We start from the raw sequence: 17,019 nt of genomic DNA on the forward strand, positions 1-17,019 counted from the left end.
GCTGTGGTACATTTACACCATGGAATGCTATGCAGCAGTGAAAAAGAAGGATCTCTTACCCTTTGAGACAACATGGAGGAACCTGGAGAGTATTATGCTAAATGAAATAAGCCAGTCAGAGAAAGACAAGTATCACATGATCTCACTCATATGCAGAATCTAATGAACAAAATAGATCAAGACATCGAAGCATAGAATCTACTACAGAATCTCAGAAGGAAGGCAGGGGAGGGTGGGTGGGTGGGTGGGTGGGTGAGAAGAGATCAACCAAAGAACTTGTATGCATATATGCATAATCCATGGATACAGACAATAGGGTGATGAAAACCTGGGGCAGGGGGCGGGGGCGAGGGCTGGCTAGAGGGGGTCAATGGGAGAAACAGGGGAACATATATAATACTTTCAACAATAAAGATTTAATAAAAAAGGTTTGTCTTTCTTTCTCATGATTGCTTTGGCTATTCAGTGTCCCTTGAGATTCCATGTGAATTTTAGGATGGGTTTTTCTATTTCTATAAAAAACACCATTGGGATTTTGATAAGGATTGCATTGAATCTGTAGATTGCTTCCTGTAAAATTGACATCTCAACATTATTAAGACTTCCAGTCCATGAATATGGGATGTGTTTTCATTTATTTGTCTTTTTTCAGCAGTGTTTTATAATTTTCATCATACAAGTCTTTCTCAGCATGAATTTTTCCGAGTCCTCTATGTTGTTTATGTGTGTCAGTAGTTTATTCTTATTATTTTTGAGTAATATACCATTGACTTGCATGGTTTGCTGACTTCCATGGGTAAATTCTCCCACCAACTTGATGTCAACTGCCATGCAAAATTCTTTAAAATGTAAAAGCCATCTTTTGCAAGATGTATGAGCTGAATCCAGCACCCCACTGCCAAGACAGGAGATATTTTGGCATCTCCTGTTCCACTTGAGTCTTAAATTATTCCTGCTGATCCAGGTCTTGTTTCTGATATCCTGGGGTAAGCCCTGGTTACCTCTGTGAATTACCTCATCCATCCTCAACCTTTCCACCCCGATCCACAGCCGGCCCTGAATTCTGGGTACTGGCTCCGTCTCCTTGACCATTCAGCACGCCAGAGGCTTTCTGGAGCTATGGAGCTGCCCCTGGCTGAATGGCACATCTGCTGACCGAACACACCCAGCCCTGAGAAAAGCCTGGGACTGCTCTGCTCCTCCGGTGGCCGCAGAGAAATTTCCCACCACAGTGTGGGTTGAGACCACCGCAACTCATGGTGTCTCACGCCGCAGGACTCCCAGGGTCACTCTGAAAGACCTTATTGTTCCTTGGTTAGCTCTTTCACATTTCCCAGCGCAGCTTTTCCCGCCCTCCACATCTGTCCATGCCTTCCCATCTTACCTGCCATTACATTGAGGGGAATCACGTTACCTAACTCAGTTGCAAGGCTATATTGGCATATCCTGCATAGATTCCCTCAATTTCCATCTCCAAGCCTACCCAGGTTTCCAGAGCATCCCACCATCTCTCCTTGCCCTTCCCCGTGAGGAGAACGTGCTCTTTTCCTAAGTGAGATTGACTCCTTTTCCCTCCCTCTGCTTTCCATCTCCTCTCTTTTCTACAGGGTCCTTCTTGCATCACCTACCCTGTCTCCTGAATATTCAAAATTTCCCACTCAGTTGGGTTCTTCCCTCAACATATTTCATACATTGAACTATTTCCCCTCTTTACATACACACACACACACACACACACCCTTCAGCTCTGGATCCCACTCTAGCTATTATTCCCTGTTCGGCCCTCCCTTTGCAGTACATCTTCATAAAAACATAACCCTCCTCATTGCTCTCACTTCCCCAACCTCCACTTGCTTCTCAACCCCAGAGATCTAGTCTGCCTTCCCTAAACCTGGAGTCTTCTTACACAGGGCAGTGAATCAGCAAGCCAGCGGTGTGTTGGATCAGGTAGAGCCCCCTGTGTGCAGTGCTTCCCAACTCTGGGTTCAGTGAGGTCACACTGGTGGCTTGAAGTAGTCCTTGGTGGGAGCATTTGCACCACAGAATGGAGCGACACACCTGAGCTCTCCGCCCCCTGAGAGCCGGCAGTTAAACTTTTACTAGCACCCCATGAAATCCAGTGGCCTCCCTCACAAGGCAACGCTTTCCCTCCCAACCATTTCCCTGGTTTCCGGATATTTTCCCCCTTCCCACTTGATAATGTCTGATCTGTTTTCCTGCTCTGTGTGAATTTTTCCATTTTGGCTTCAGGTAAGGATTGCCCTAACCCAGTGGTCGGCAAACTGCGGCTCATGAGCCACATGCGGCTCTTTGGCCCCTTGAGTGTGGCTCTTCCACAAAATACCACGTGTGGGCGCGCACGTACAGTGCGATTGAAACTTCGTGGCCCATGCGCAGAAGTCGGTATTTTGTGGAACAGCCACACTCAAGGGGCCAAAGAGCCGCATGTGGCTCGCGAGCCGCAGTTTGCCAACCACTCCTCTAATCATTTTTATTTTATTATTTTGTTTTTGTTAATCTTCACCTGAGCAACCCTTTGGTGCAAGGGCGGGTGCTCTCTAACCACTGAGTCACTGCAGCCGGGGCAAGGGGACTCTTACCATCCCACAACCTTCTCGATCACTATCACTAGTCAAGTAGAACTTCCGGGACCGAGATCATTGAAAACGGTCTCCAGTCCAGGATTTGAAATTCAAGAATTAGGAGGTATGTGAACAACTGCAACTTGGTAAAATTTACAATTGCCTTTGATGATATGCATATAGGGAATGTGTTATTGGTGAGACATTGAGGCATGAGGCACTGAAAGCTGTATGTTGAGTAAAATTAAGTATGACCTGCTTAACTATTGCAACATGTTTATGGCAATAATTTACTGAACACATTTCCAAAGACTCCTGCAGCTCTAAGTTTATTTGCATTTAATTTTATCTGTTTCGGTTGACAGTGGAGAACTTAGTCTCTCAAAATAAACATTTATTAAAAACTAGAGGCCCGGTGCATGAAATGCATGCACTGGTAGGGTCTCTAGGCCTGGCTGGCGATCAGGGCCGATTAGGGCCTTCCTTCGTTCTGCACCGCCCCCTGATGGTCAGCGTATGTCATAGCAAGTGATCAAACTCCCTGTCTCCCGGTCAAACTCCCAAGGGGACACTTTGCATATTAACCTTTTATATATATAGATTACTAAGGTTTATAATGTCACTCATAAGATGAAAATCCAGTGACCATTTCCATAGAAAACAGTGTATTGGAACTAGTAAGCTTTGAAATTGTGATTTAAAGCACCAAAGCATTTTACTATCTCCCATAACGCTGTGGCCCGACTGGGCTCAGCTGGGTGGTTCTGCTCCTCATGCCGTCACCTGGGACTGCATCCTCTAGCTGAGTGGCTAAGATGCTCACTTGCTTGGCTCACAGTTGGTGCTGGCTGATGGCTGACAGCTCAGCTGGAGCCGAGAACCAGAGAGCCTTGGTTCTTCTCCCCACAGCCTTCTATGTGGGCTGTGATTCTTTAAAAAAGAAAGAAAGAAAAGCTGGATTCCATAGGGAGCATCCCAAGAACGAACATTCTAAGAGAGAAGCAGCAGAAGTGGCCCGTCTGAGGACCTTCGCTTGGAATTCTCAGAACATCACTTCTCCTGCCTTCTATTGGGGAAGTGGAGTTGGAGAGGTCCCATGTTCCCGCATTGTCCGGGAACAGATGAAATGACAATGATTCGATGATGTATGTTGTAATCTCAAGGGTAACAACTACAGAATAATGAAATTATATTTAACATGTTAGTGGAGCAGAACTAGAATCATTAAAATACTCAACCCCACCTTAAAGCAATACAATCTGAAAGTAATAATGAAAGCAGGCTGAAAAATTCCACGTTTGAAATTAAGTAGCATATTACTGAATAAGTCAAAATGGAAACTACCAAGGCAACCAGCACGATTCAGGACAGAATGAAAGGAAAACTGCTTCATGTCAACTCACCGCAAAAGAAGTACCTAATGACAATGGTGTAGTTTCAACACAGTTATTAAGAAACAAAAATGTCTAAATCTTGACCTCCAGAGGCAAACCCAAACCAACAAGAAGACAGATAATAAAGATAAGGTCAACTCAGACAGATGTGCTGCCATCGACATGTGTGGCCGCTCCCTCCTTCCACCCACCCCCTCCTCTTCAGCCAGCACGAATGCGGTCTATTCTGATTGCTGGGTAGGGTGACATTTCTCCCTGAGCCGTGTGAACCCTGGTTACCAAAGGCCCTTGGTGGACCTTCGTTCTTGACCTTCCCCATTATCGCTAGGCCCGGAAGCTCTAAGGCACAGTTCAGTGGCTCTCTGGAGCTCCGGGCATCCTCTTGCCTCCTCCCCACATACATCCCCACCCCTGTTCCTGATGATCACCAGGGTCTGTTATCCCCTCCAATGAGCGACTCCTTTCTTTGCCTGCTGGTCCATTGGCAGAAGGGGGCCCAAATGACCAGGGAGCGGCCATAGCTTTTGGCTAAGTGCAATCCTTACTGGGTGCCCTGCTGTAAACACCTCCACTCCCCACCTCCCGGGGACGTTCCTCTCTGCAGACTTGCTCTGCCTCCAGCGGTCAAACATACCCCCTTTGCCTGTAACGGCGCAGCACAAAGCTTCACATTTGAAATCAGCCCAGGAATCAGCCGCCGAAATGGACACTCCCAGGCTTGTCCTATTTGAATCACCATCCAGCCATTATAAGCAATCCAAACGAAGAACAGAATGCAAAGGCTATCAGTGCTGCAAGTGGTGCTTTTTGTCTTTTGTTTTCGTTTCTGTCTGAATCTAAGGGGCTGGACGAAGTGAGCACCATGGCCACTGGGCTCCAAGTGACCATGATTCTGTGACTCGATGTTGCTATGGGGATGGGATCAAATGATTCCCATGCACAGCGTGCTCTGTTGCTAAGGTAATTACAGGCATCTTCACCGGCTCCATCAGGGCCTGCTTTGTCACAGCTATTAACCCTGGGATAAAATGAGAGAAGGGGACATCAGCTCCCTGGGAGGTTCGAAGGAAGTGAAAAGTTCCACTTGCTGGTTGGCCTCCTGGTGACAGCCGGCAGCATGGCTGGTGTGGTAACTAGTGTCTTCAGGAAGCTGGTTCCGGGCGGAGTCAGTGACTGCCTTTCACAGGGACCTGGCAGGATGTGGCTGGAGGGCCTGCCGGGAGCCACAGGCCAGCTGAGGAAGCCAGAGGCTGGAGCGCAGCATCCAGAAGGGGTCAGAACAGTGGAGACCTGTGGTTCGAGGTGGGGATGGACACTGGTAAAGGGAGCACGAGGGGAGTTTCTGGGATGATGGGCAACTGCATACCCTGACTGGGTGTTAGTTACATGGGTGTATGCATTTGTCAAAACTCACCACATTGCACTCCAGCTCTGTGCATTCACATAAAATGTAAATTTAATCTCAATAAAGGCAATATTTCAGATGAGACAGGGAGAAGGCCGCCCCAGGGACCATAGGAGAACAGCCTTAGAGTGGCTGTAGAATTTATTTTCTGTGATGGAGAGATAGGTTGGGCCTGGCCGGCGTGGCTCCGTGGTTGAGCATCGACCTATGAACCAGGAGGTCACAGTTCCATTCCCAGTCAGGGCACAGGCCCTGGTTGCAGGCTCGATCCCCAGTGTGGGGCGTGCAGGAGGCAGCCGATCAATGGTTCTGTCTCATCGTTAATGTTTCTGTCTCTCTCTCCTTTCTCCCTTCCTCTCTGAAATCAATACAAAAAAAATTTTTTTTTTTTTAAAGAGACAGGTTGGCCTGCGCTACAGTGTGCGATGCCTGCGTTTTGAGGCGGGACGTGCTGTCCAGGCCCTGGCGCCATCTGCACATTGCCCACCTTGCTCTAGCTTCTGAGGATGATCATGTCAGCCTTACTCTCCTTCTCCCAGTCGCATCCCCATCCCACTCCCTTGTCTTGTCATACTTTGCTGCCCTCCTCCTTCCCAGGACAGGGACTGGTGGCAGGAGGGCAGAGTGAGGAGGAGTTAGGGAAGCGGGCTCTGGTCCCCACCTGGTCTCTAACCCACTGAGCACTGGCTCACCCTGGGTGCGACCTGGGGTTAGTGACTCTCAGGGCCTCCGTGAGGGGACAAAGCACATGGAGGTGTGCTGGACAGGGAGCGGGAGCTCTGAGGGCGAGGAGACAGAGGCAGGAAAACATGGGCTTAAGGCAAAGATGTCTGCACTGGGGCTCTGTGCTTCTGTTTGGGGGGCAATCAAGAAACAAATCAGCCAAAACCGGTTTGGCTCAGTGGATAGAGCGTCAGCCTGTGGACTGAAAGGTCCCAGGTTCGATTCCAGTCAAGGGCATGTACCTGGGTTGCGGGCACATCCCCAGTAGGAGATGTGCAGGAGGCAGCTGATCTATGTTTCTCTCTCATCGATGTTTCTAACTCTCTATCTCTCTCCCTTCCTCTCTGTAAAAAATCAATAAAAAATATATTAAAAAAAAAAGAGAAACAAATCAGGTGCGCATGCTTATACAGGGTTCTTGTCTCTAATTTTAGGAGCATTTTCTACATTACAAATAGTAACCCTTTGTCTGTGACATCCATCGCACCTATTTTCCACAGTAAGTCGTTAGTCTTTTTATTCTGGTCAGGGGGTTTTATGCTATGTAAATGTTTCCATTTTTATTCCGTCAAATGTATTCATGTTGCCCACTGTCATGTATGGATTTCAAGTCATGCGGAAGTTTTCACCATCCCAGTTATGGAGGACTTCCCCCCAGTTCTCGTCTAAGACTTGTACGGCTTCATTTTTTATTTTACACCTAAATCTCTGGTTCATTTGAAACGATCGGGTACACGGTTTGAGGAATAGATTTCATTTTATCTATTTCCATGAGGCCCGCCAGGCATCCCCGCCTCACATATTCAAGAGCCCTTTCTCCTGCTCGCTGGCTGGCGACGCCATCTGTACTGGGTACTTACTTGTTTTGCACCTGCAGTTGGTTTGGTCTCTGGATTTTCTTCCGTCTGTGAGTGGGCCATGTTAGTGACGGATGCTGTGTGTGTGTTCTGATATATTGGAATCTGGCTGTATCTCAAGCATTATCTAGCTATTCTCATTTGGTCTTTTCTAAATTATAATCAGCTTGTTTTTAATTCCAGAACAAGAAAATGCACGGTGTTTTTATTGAGATCATTTTAAGTTTATAAATTACCCTAAGGAGGGTGGACATCTTCATGAAATTGTCTTTTTACCCAAGAATGTGGCCTGTCTTTTCATTTGTTCATCTCCCTTTTTGCCTTTCCTTTTTCTTTTCTTTTTTTAAAATATATTTTATTGATTTTTTACAGAGAGGAAGGGAGAGAGATAGAGAGTTGGAAACATCGATGGGAGAGAAACATCGATCAGCTGCCTCCTGCACATCTCCCACTGGGGATGTGCCCGCAACCCAGGTACATGCCCTTGACCGGAATCGAACCTGGGACCTTTCAGTCCGCAGGCCGACGCTCTATCCACTGAGCCAAACCGGTTTCGGCAACCTTTCCTTTTTCTATTAGGATGTTAGGTATTTTAAGATTATGCTTAAGTATATCCAAATCTGATACAGGAAGTAGAAATAAAAGGAAAAGCGCCCTTACTGATTTGGCTCAGTGGATAGAGCATTGGCCTGCGGACTGAGGGTCCCACGTTCGACTCCAGTCAAGGGCGCATATCCGGGTTGTGGGCTCAATCCCCAGTAGACGGTATGCAGGAGGCAGCCAATCAATGATTCTCTCTCATCATTGATGGTTCTCTCTCTCTCTCTCTCCTTCTCCCTTTCTCTCTGAAATGAATAAAAATATATTTAATTTTTAAAAAAATATATTTTATTGATTTTTGTTTGTTTAAATATACTTTATTGATTTTTTTACAGAGAGGAAGGGAGAGGGATAGAGAGTTAGAAATATCGATGAGAGAGAAACATTGATCAGCTGCCTCCTGCACGCCTCCTACTGGGGATGTGCCTGCAACCACGGTACATGCCCTTGACCGGAATCAAACCTGGGACCCTTCAGTCCACAGGCCGACACTCTATCCACTGAGCCAAACCGGTTAGGGCATATTTTATTGATTTTTTACAGAGAGGAAGGGAGAGATAGAGAGTCAGAAACATCAATGAGAGAGAAACATTGATCAGCTGCCTCTTGCACACCCCCCACTGGGGATGTGCCCGCAACCAAGGTACATGCCCCTAACCGGAATCGAACCTGGGACCCTTCAGTCCACAGGCCAACGCTCTATCCACTGAGCCAAACTGGTTAGGGCGATATATTTAAATTTAAAAAAAGGAAAAGCAATTCAATGTTACAAAAAAATATTACCCTTTTCCCTCCTAAAAAAAGCATGAACTGAATCTTACGGGCTGTTTCCAATACTAATGCTAAGTACTGATACGCAACTTACTTTTTGAACATATTGATAGCTAAATAAAATTGATTTAATCATTTTTAAATCACATATGACGTTTATGGCCCCTAACCTTTCTGTTTCTCAGACCATGCATGTCATTAAGAATATTATGCTCTGGCCGGGTGGTTCAGTGGGTTGGAGCATCATCCTGTACCCAAAGGCTGTGGGTTCCATTCCTAGTCAAGGCACATACCTAGGTTGTGGATTTGATCCCCTGTCTCAGTGCTTAGGGGAGGCAACTGATGGATGTATCTCTCTCACATCGATGTTTCTCACTCTCTTTCCTTCCTCTCTCTCTCAAATCAATAAACATATCCTCCAGTGAGGATATAAAAATATGTATTTTAGACCAATAACATACTTAGCTATTCAAACTCTACAGGCAATTTTCCAGCAACATTGTAAAGTTAAAAGTCCAATTTATTGACACTATTATTTAATAGAGGATATCTCAAAGTTTGGGTTTTAGTAACTTTAACAGCATGAATGGTATAAGCATATAAAAAAAGCATCATTTTAGTATATGTGCTGCTGAAGTGAGCACTAAAAAGCAACATTTTAAAGTCGCAATTTTTCTTTGTACCTTCACTTTCTTCGTGAATATTGAATAATAAACTTTTAATGGCAAGTGAGGGGAAAACCACATAGAAGAGTAGCTAACCAAAATAAACAGAATCTGCAGAAAAATACTGACAATTATATCTTTGAAAATACATGAAGACCAACCGAAAAAGAACAGGCCAAAGGCATTTATTCAGAGCTCGCCATAGAGCAAAGGGGTCAGTCAGTGCCCCTTGGCTTCCGCAGGCAGAGGGAGGGGCAGCTTTACAGCCTGCAAAGGGCAAGGCTTCGGGTGGGCTCTCACTGGGGGCTGTTGGCTGGGGAAGCTGGAGGCAGCTTAGCAGAAGTGGGGCGTCCTATGCGATTGGTGAGGGGTGCATACTTGACATTTCCTGGTTGATCCTAACTTCAAAGTGGGGACAAAAATTAGGGAAGCTGTCAGTTATTGATCAAGCCCAGGTCCTTTGGGGCCAGCTGTTACAGAAGTTACTGTTTAGCTTCCCGGAATGTTTTTAGAGATAGCAATCTGGCTTCCTGGGCTGTTTACTGAAGATAAGGGGTTGGTTTCTCCCCCACCCTCCACTCCCACCCCTTGACGTGCGGCCAGGCAGGTCAGAATCCTGTTTCTATACGCGGTCTGGCCACTGTCCGCGTGTACATGCGGTATCTCAGAGGTATAGCTTCCGGATGGCCTTATTCTGCCATGAGCATAACGTTTCGGCAGGGGTTCCCTGAGACCTGAGAATTACTGCAAGGGTTCCTTCAGAGTGAACACACTGAGAAAGGCTGCCTGATTCTTCACCTGGGAATGGGGATCACCATGCCTATTTCGGGAGGGGCACGCGGACCTAAGAGCAGGCGTAAATAAAGTCCCCTCACCTAACAGGCTTTCTGGGACGAGGCCTGCAGCCAGGTCGGCCTTGGAAAGCTGGGGCAGCCATCAGCCGCCCCCCAGAGGGGGCAGGGCTGGGGACAGATCAGATCTGAGGGGAAGCCGCCAGGGCGACGTAAGAAAGGGTGCGCACACGGACAGCCCACCGGTCCACCCGGGCCAGACCGTACTCCTCTCGGGCCAGCCCAGGGCGCCACACCCACCACCACGCCTGCCTTCACACCCGCCGCCACTGTGGCAGGAAGTGCCTCAGGGCTTACCGGAAGCCGCCTCGCCGCGGAGGCTCCTGGGAGTTGTAGTCCCCACTCCCCAAGACCAGGGGTAGCTACGCACTGTTGCGAGGTCTCCTGTGCGGTCGGCGCACTGCCGGACCCCAGGCTGGTCTCGGGTGGCCAACACCGGGTTCCTGGTGGGTTCGGGCGCCCCCGTTGCACCTCCGATTGGAGGTTCCCTCCGCGCCAGGCTGTGGAGCGGACACGCGTGGCGGACTCCACGCTGGGAAGGGTGCTCCATGCGGGTCGGTGGGCCGCTGCCCCGCCGTCTTCTGCAGAGGGTCGGGGTTCCTGTCTGGCTCGGGGAGGGTGCTGCAGGCAGGTCTCACTGCATCTCTGTCCTCCCGCAGGGCGGCCACATCCGAGTTCGCCATCCGCAGGGGCCCAGTGACAGCCTGGCTGGGTCAGCTGGGGGCCAGCTCTCCCGCGAACGGTCACCCCGCTTTCCCGATGGTGGCTTTGTTTCTGTCCCTGGACCCTGAGCTTCTCTGCGCACCCAGGTCCCTGAATGCGGCTCAGGCGGCCCGGCTTCCTGTGGGCAGGAGGGACTGACGGGGAAAGGCCCCCTTCTCTCCGACCCTCCCTCCCTGCCCTGGACCCGCATCGCAGCCAACGGGAGGCTCTGAGTCCGAGGGCTGTGGAATGATGGCTATCTCAGGGATCCACAGTGCCTGTCTTCCTTCCAAGAACCTGTTGGGTGTCTGTGTCAGGGTCCCGGGAAGCACAGGGTCCCCTCCTTGGCTGGGGTCCTCTTGGCTGGGGGTGGGGTCAGGTAAACAGAACGGGGTTTACCTGATCTCCGAGGCTCCTTGTTTCTTTTCGTTTCCACTTTCAGGTTTTACTCCTTTTTTCTGCTCCCGTCTTCTGAGTTGAAGGTCATTAATGTTCAGTTTTATTTAATGCATTTCCTAGGGCTGTGATTTTCCTCAGTATGTGTACTTATCCACCAACTTTGATATGTAGTGCTTTTGCAGTTGTCATACATATTTTTGCATTCTTTTTGTTATTTTCAAGTTTTATTGCTTTTTCGTTCAGAGAGTGGCATCTATGCAATACTGATTTTTTAAAAATATATTTTGTTGATTTTTTACAGAGAGGAAGAGAGAGGGATAGAGAGTTTGAAATATCAATGAGAGAGAAGCATCAATCAGCTGCCTCCTGCACGCCTCCTACTGGCGATGTGCCGGCAACCAAGGTACATGCCCTTGACCGGAATTGAACCTGGGACCCTTCAGTCTGAAGGCCAACGCTCTATCCACTGAGCAAAACCGGTCAGGGCTATGCAATACTGATTTTTAAAAATATTTGCTGAGGTTTATTTCTTAGCCTATCAATTTAAAAAAAATTTTTTTTTTATTGAGTTCAGACAGCAATGGAGAGGGAGAGAGAAACATCAGTGATGAGAGAGAATCACTGATTGGCTGCCTCCTGCACACCCCCTACTGGGGATGGAGCCCACACCCCGGGCATGTGCCCTGACCAGATTCAAACCTGGGACCCTTCAGTACCCAGGCCGACGCTCTATCCACTGAGCCAAACTGGCTAGGGCATAGCTTGTCAATTTGTATCAAACTATCCCAAATGTGCTAAAAAAGAATGTATATTTTCTCATTATCAAGTACAGTGGGGCCTTGACTTATGAGTGTCCCGACTAACGAGTTTTTTGAGATACCAGCTGTCTCTCAGCCGATTTTTTGCATTGAGTTGATAGAATAATTTGAGTTAACGAGCTTGGTCTCGGAACGAATTAAACTCTAAGTCAAGGCCCCACTGTACATTCTTCTGTCTGATTCAATAAATCAGCTCCTAAGTTATCCAAATGTGAACCATCCTTACTATTTTTCTTGTGTAGCCTCGGTAGTCATTTCTAAAAATGTCCACTAGAATCTTTTCCCTGTGGCAGCCAGCCGCTTTGTCCGTTTCTCCTCCCTGCCTCCGTGTTTGTTTTCCGTGCATTTGCGCCATAGACACAGACCTAAAGTTGTGCTGGCTCCTGGCCCTTGCGTTGTCTGTTTGCAGTGGGTTGTTCTTTCCAGCTTTTGTATGTCTTGTATTTTTATTTAACAAGTTCCAGACATTGTGTGAAGGCGAGAAGAGACTTCTGCGGGGCTGTCGCTGTATGTGAAACCGGAAGGGCAGGAGGTACATGCCCTTGACCAGAATCGAATTTGGGACCCTTCAATCCATGGGCAGATGCTCTATCCACTGAGCCAAACCAGCTAGAGCAGTGATGGCGAACCTTTTGAGCTCGGTGTGTCAGCATTTTGAAAAACCCTGACTTAACTCCGATGCCGTGTCACATATAGAAATTTTTTATATTTGCAACCATAGTGAAACAAAGACATATTTTTGATATTTATTTTACATATTTAAATGCCATTTAACAATGAAAAATCAATAAAAAAAATGAGTATCATAGGTTCGCCATCACTGAGCTAGAGTGCAAACTCTTTTTATAAGTAGGAAAACTGCATTGTAAAATAACATTAAAAGTATATGTAATAAATACATAAACCAGTAACATGGTGGTTTGTTGTCATGATCACGTATGTACTATACATGTCTGTATGGGCTGCACTTGTGCACGACTGGTAGTGCGGGTTTGTTCACATCAGCATCACCACAGACCGTGAGTCGTGTGTTAGCTCTGATGCGATGGGGGCTACGATCTCATTAGGTGATATTCTCAGCTCCACTGTAACCTGAGGGCACCACACTGCACATGTGGCCCGTCGTTGACAGAAGGTGGCTACGGTGCATGACTATAGCGGAAGCAGCACAAATTATTCCTGGTTTGGTGCTATTTGTAGCTCGCCCTGCCTCACGCTGCTGCCCTCCACTGTGGAGAGGCCACATGATGGCTTTTTGTGGGGTGCACAGCCTGCAACACCAGCAGGGGCTCCCCAGCAGACTTCTGTGTGGAACCCCGGCTCCTGGCCCAATGGTTCCCCCATTCAGGGCGGCATTCCTCACCCAGCAGGCAGCCTGCATGGTCAGTGTCCTGCAATGAAATCAAGCCCACTCGCCTCCCCCACATCCCCGTTCCAGGAAATGCGGACACTGCAGGTGCTCTCGCTCCTGCCCCCCTCCTCACCTGGCAGCCGTGGGGGGCCTTGGCCAGCCTCTAACCTCCAAGTTCCTCAGCTGGGCAGCTGGCACCTGCTCTGGCTTCCCCGCGCCCTGAACTGTCACAGGCGCTGTCTCGTGTTTCCCTCCTGTGAACTGTGCGCCCGAGTTTCTGCAGCTGGACACACATCGGCCTGGGGTGCGGTCACCCCACTTTCTCAGCTCCATCCAGTCTCCAAACACAGTTCCCTTGGACCCGCCTCTCTCGGCTGGTGCGGGGAGGACCACCCATCCATCTCTCCTCCAGTAGATGGCGCTCCAACCGCTTCCCTCCCAAAGGGAGAGGTCTGCTGGGGCGTGTCTAGCAGCTGCTCCTCAGAATTTGGGTTGCTTGGGGTTTGGCTGAAACTCTCAGGCACCTGGGAAACTCCGTCCCCCCACCTGTTCCTCACCTGTGAGCGCACACCTGCTTTTTCCAGACTCTGATATTGCTGGAAGGTCTTTCCACGTCAGCTATTTCTTCTATATTTTAAGTCGATGCAGAGCTTGGCATGCTTTAACTGTATCATAACTCACCAAGCAGGCGTTTATTTGTCAGCACTTAGGTAGTCTCTGGTTTTTTAAAACACACCCCCAGGACTCCTTGTGGCGTTTCCATAATCCTAACCTTTTACTGGTAGTGTCTCTGCAGACTGCTTGGGGGTGCAGCACCAGCGTGCCCCGTACCCATCCCCGTAGGCACGCACCTGGTGCCTGGGCAGGAGGGAGGTGGGTGGGGTCCAGCTGATGCTTCGGCCACAGTAAGTTTGCTCCTGGACCTTCGTGTCTGTTCCCGGGGAGGAGGGGAGGAGGAGGAGGTCTTAGGAGAGGCACCAGGTCTCGTCCCCTGTTTGGTAAGTGGCAGAGCCAGGCCAGGCCCGCATCCTAAGCCAGGACAGTTCCTAAGAAAAGTCACTTGACAAGCTGTGGCAAACAACCTTAGCAGGAAAGACGCCCTGTGGATGTGGGGAACCCCTCTCCTAGAAGGCAGACCTCATCGGACATCACAGAATCCACACCGGGGAGAAACTGGACAGGTGGCGTGAGGAGGTTGTTATCAAGAAGCCCCAACACAGCTGTGGACATGCTGCAGGTGGGAAACCCTCCAGCGAGAAGCCCAGTGTCACTGTGCGCAGAGATTCACCCGGAGGCGACAGGTACCACTTTAGAGAACTGGGAAAAGCCTGTGCTCTTAAAACGAACACCAGGATGGTGATGACGCTCTAGAGAGTCATATATCCTATAATAAAAGGCTAATATGCAAATTGTCCCCTCCACCGGGAGTTCAACCAGGAGTTCGACCAGGGGGTAGGGCTGGCCAGCCCCCCATCTGTGGCCCCTCCCTCTGGCCAGCCCCAACCCAATCTGCCCAATTGGGGAGGGCTGGCCAGACCCCACCAGTGCACAAATTTGTGCACTGGGCCCCTAGTTTATACAGAACATAGTTAATTACAACATGCATCTGTGGTTCCATTAACTGTGACTATTGAGCTTTGATGTATGTGAATAAATTAAACCATTAAGCAACAAATCTAAGAGTTACCAGGACAATCCCATGGCTATACAGGGGTTCTGTGCCTGCGGAACTATGAAGAATTTTATTTATTTACGAACTACACTGGTCATTGAACATAAAGGTGACTTTGTAGACATACACATAATATCAAACTCACTGTCTCGGATGTGTGGTCTAGCCCTGCGGCCTGCAGGGCCTGAGACGCGAGTCCCCGCAGAGTCACCGCAAAGGGCAGTGGCTGGACGGATCCCAGCCCTCGTGACCCAGTCTCCCTGCCGCCAGCGCCGCGTGCCCTGCGCCCCCTTAGAAGGACCCCCATCAGCTTACCAAGACCAGGCTCGTTGGTTTTGAACTGAGCAGGCCCGCCCCAGCCCGGGAACCCCAAAGTGCTCCCGCAGGGGCCCTAGGAGAGGCTCGTGCCCGTCCTACCTCTCTGGGGGCGTTTGCCTGGACCTCTGCGTGGCCCCCCCACGCGCGGTCTACTCCTCCGGCGGGTGAGGGAAGAGCCCCGTTTCCGTTTCTCCCGCGGCTCCCCGCCCCCGCACCCCCGCACCACGCGTGTTCATTAGCAACCGGCGCGGGGAAAGCCTTCCTTCTGCAAATGGCCGGCCGCTGGCTCCCGGGTAGACGGGGCCACCGGGGTCCGCGGCCCGCTGCCCGCCTTCCCACCGCAAAGCGCCGGCTCCCAACGAAGCTCCAGAGCCGCCCTGGGCCTCCGGGCACTGTTACCTCGAGGGTGACGCCCCCCCCCCCCCGCCCCCGGGCTCCTTCCCCGCGGTGTAACTTCAGGTGTTTCCCGCCGCCAGCACGCGCCCAGCTGCGGGCTGTTAGGGGAACTGGCCTCGGTTTTCCCACGGTCCCGTCGCGTTAGGTAACGGCCAGGACACAGGATGGCAACCCTGCCCGGGTGCGGGTTACGGGGGGAGGTGCCAGGCAGTGCCCTCAGAGCCGTGGTCCTCACTCTTGGCGGCACACGGGAATCACCTGGGAATCTCAATGAGGCCCGGAAATCAGGATTTTAAGAAGATTCCCGGGTGATTCTAATGCGCCGCCAAGGGTGAGAGCCACCGCCTTAGGGACAGGTAGAAGGGGCTGCTGCGCTTGCGGGCGGCGCGGGACTCCGAGTCCTAACCCGACGGGAGGGGCCGCCCTCTCTGGGATCACAGGGCTCCGGCTCCGGGCGAGGCGAGTGTCCCGGCCCGTCCCTCTGGGCCGCACACCTTGCTGCTGTCGCACCTCGCACCGGACCCAGGAGGTGCTCTGGGCCCCACTCCTGGCGCAGGATGGCACCACGTCTGACGGCCGATGCAGACAGCCTCAGCTCCCGGTGCCCGCGCCACCGTAAGCGCCCAGCAGGTGAATCGAAGCCCCGCAGCCTGGGCGCTGCTCAGCCTGCTCCTCGGCTGCCTTGGGCCCGGGGGCCACACCAGGCGACCCGCCGCCCTGCGCAGCGAGGCCGACCCTAAGGCTAGAGAGGTGGCCGCCCTGGAGAGGAAGGTGGCCGCCCGCAAGTCCAGCCGCAAGGGAACCACTGTTGACACCAAGCACCATAGGTTAGTTTGTCTCTGGCCTTTATTTAAACGGGCCTGTTCGCTGGTAACGGCAGGTCGCCTTTTTTAAAAAATATACTTTATCGTTTTTAAAGAGAGGAGGAGAGAGATAGAGAGTTAGAAACATCGATCAGCTGCCTCCTGCACACCCCCTACTGGGGGTGTGCCCGCAACCAAGGTACATTCCCTTGACCGGAATCGAACCCGGGACCCTTCAGCCCGCAGGCCGGCGCTCTACCCACTGAGCCAAACCGGTCAGGGCGGTAGGGCGCCTTTTCATTGCCGTGTAGCGTCCCCGCGGCCTCTGCCAGGCGTGTTGGAGTCTATCACCCTCAGGAGCAGCTGGATGGTTTGCAGGCTTGTCTGTTGGAAATACGCTGCCACAACCCCTGCATGAGCACTCATTTCTCTTCAAAAGACGCTCCTTGCGCCGAGAGTTTGGGCCCCCCGCCCCCCGCCAGCCCCAGGACATCGGCAATGCCCGGTGAGCGGTGAGGATCCCGGCTTGGGTGTGGTGCGCGCTACTGCCACCTCGTGGGTGGAGACGGGGGTGCTGCTCACACCCACATCGCACAGGAAGTCCTCCCGCCGCCGGCAGCATCCCGCAAACCCCCAATGGAAGCTGCTCGGGTTCCGTCCCGCCGGCCTTGGGAGCCAGGGGTGGCTCCATCAGGGAGGGCGAGTCGGGGCG

The sequence above is a fragment of the Myotis myotis genome, unplaced genomic scaffold, assembly GCF_014108235.1.
Source record: "Myotis myotis isolate mMyoMyo1 unplaced genomic scaffold, mMyoMyo1.p scaffold_m19_p_6, whole genome shotgun sequence".
Classification (NCBI taxonomy): Eukaryota; Metazoa; Chordata; class Mammalia; order Chiroptera; family Vespertilionidae; genus Myotis; species Myotis myotis.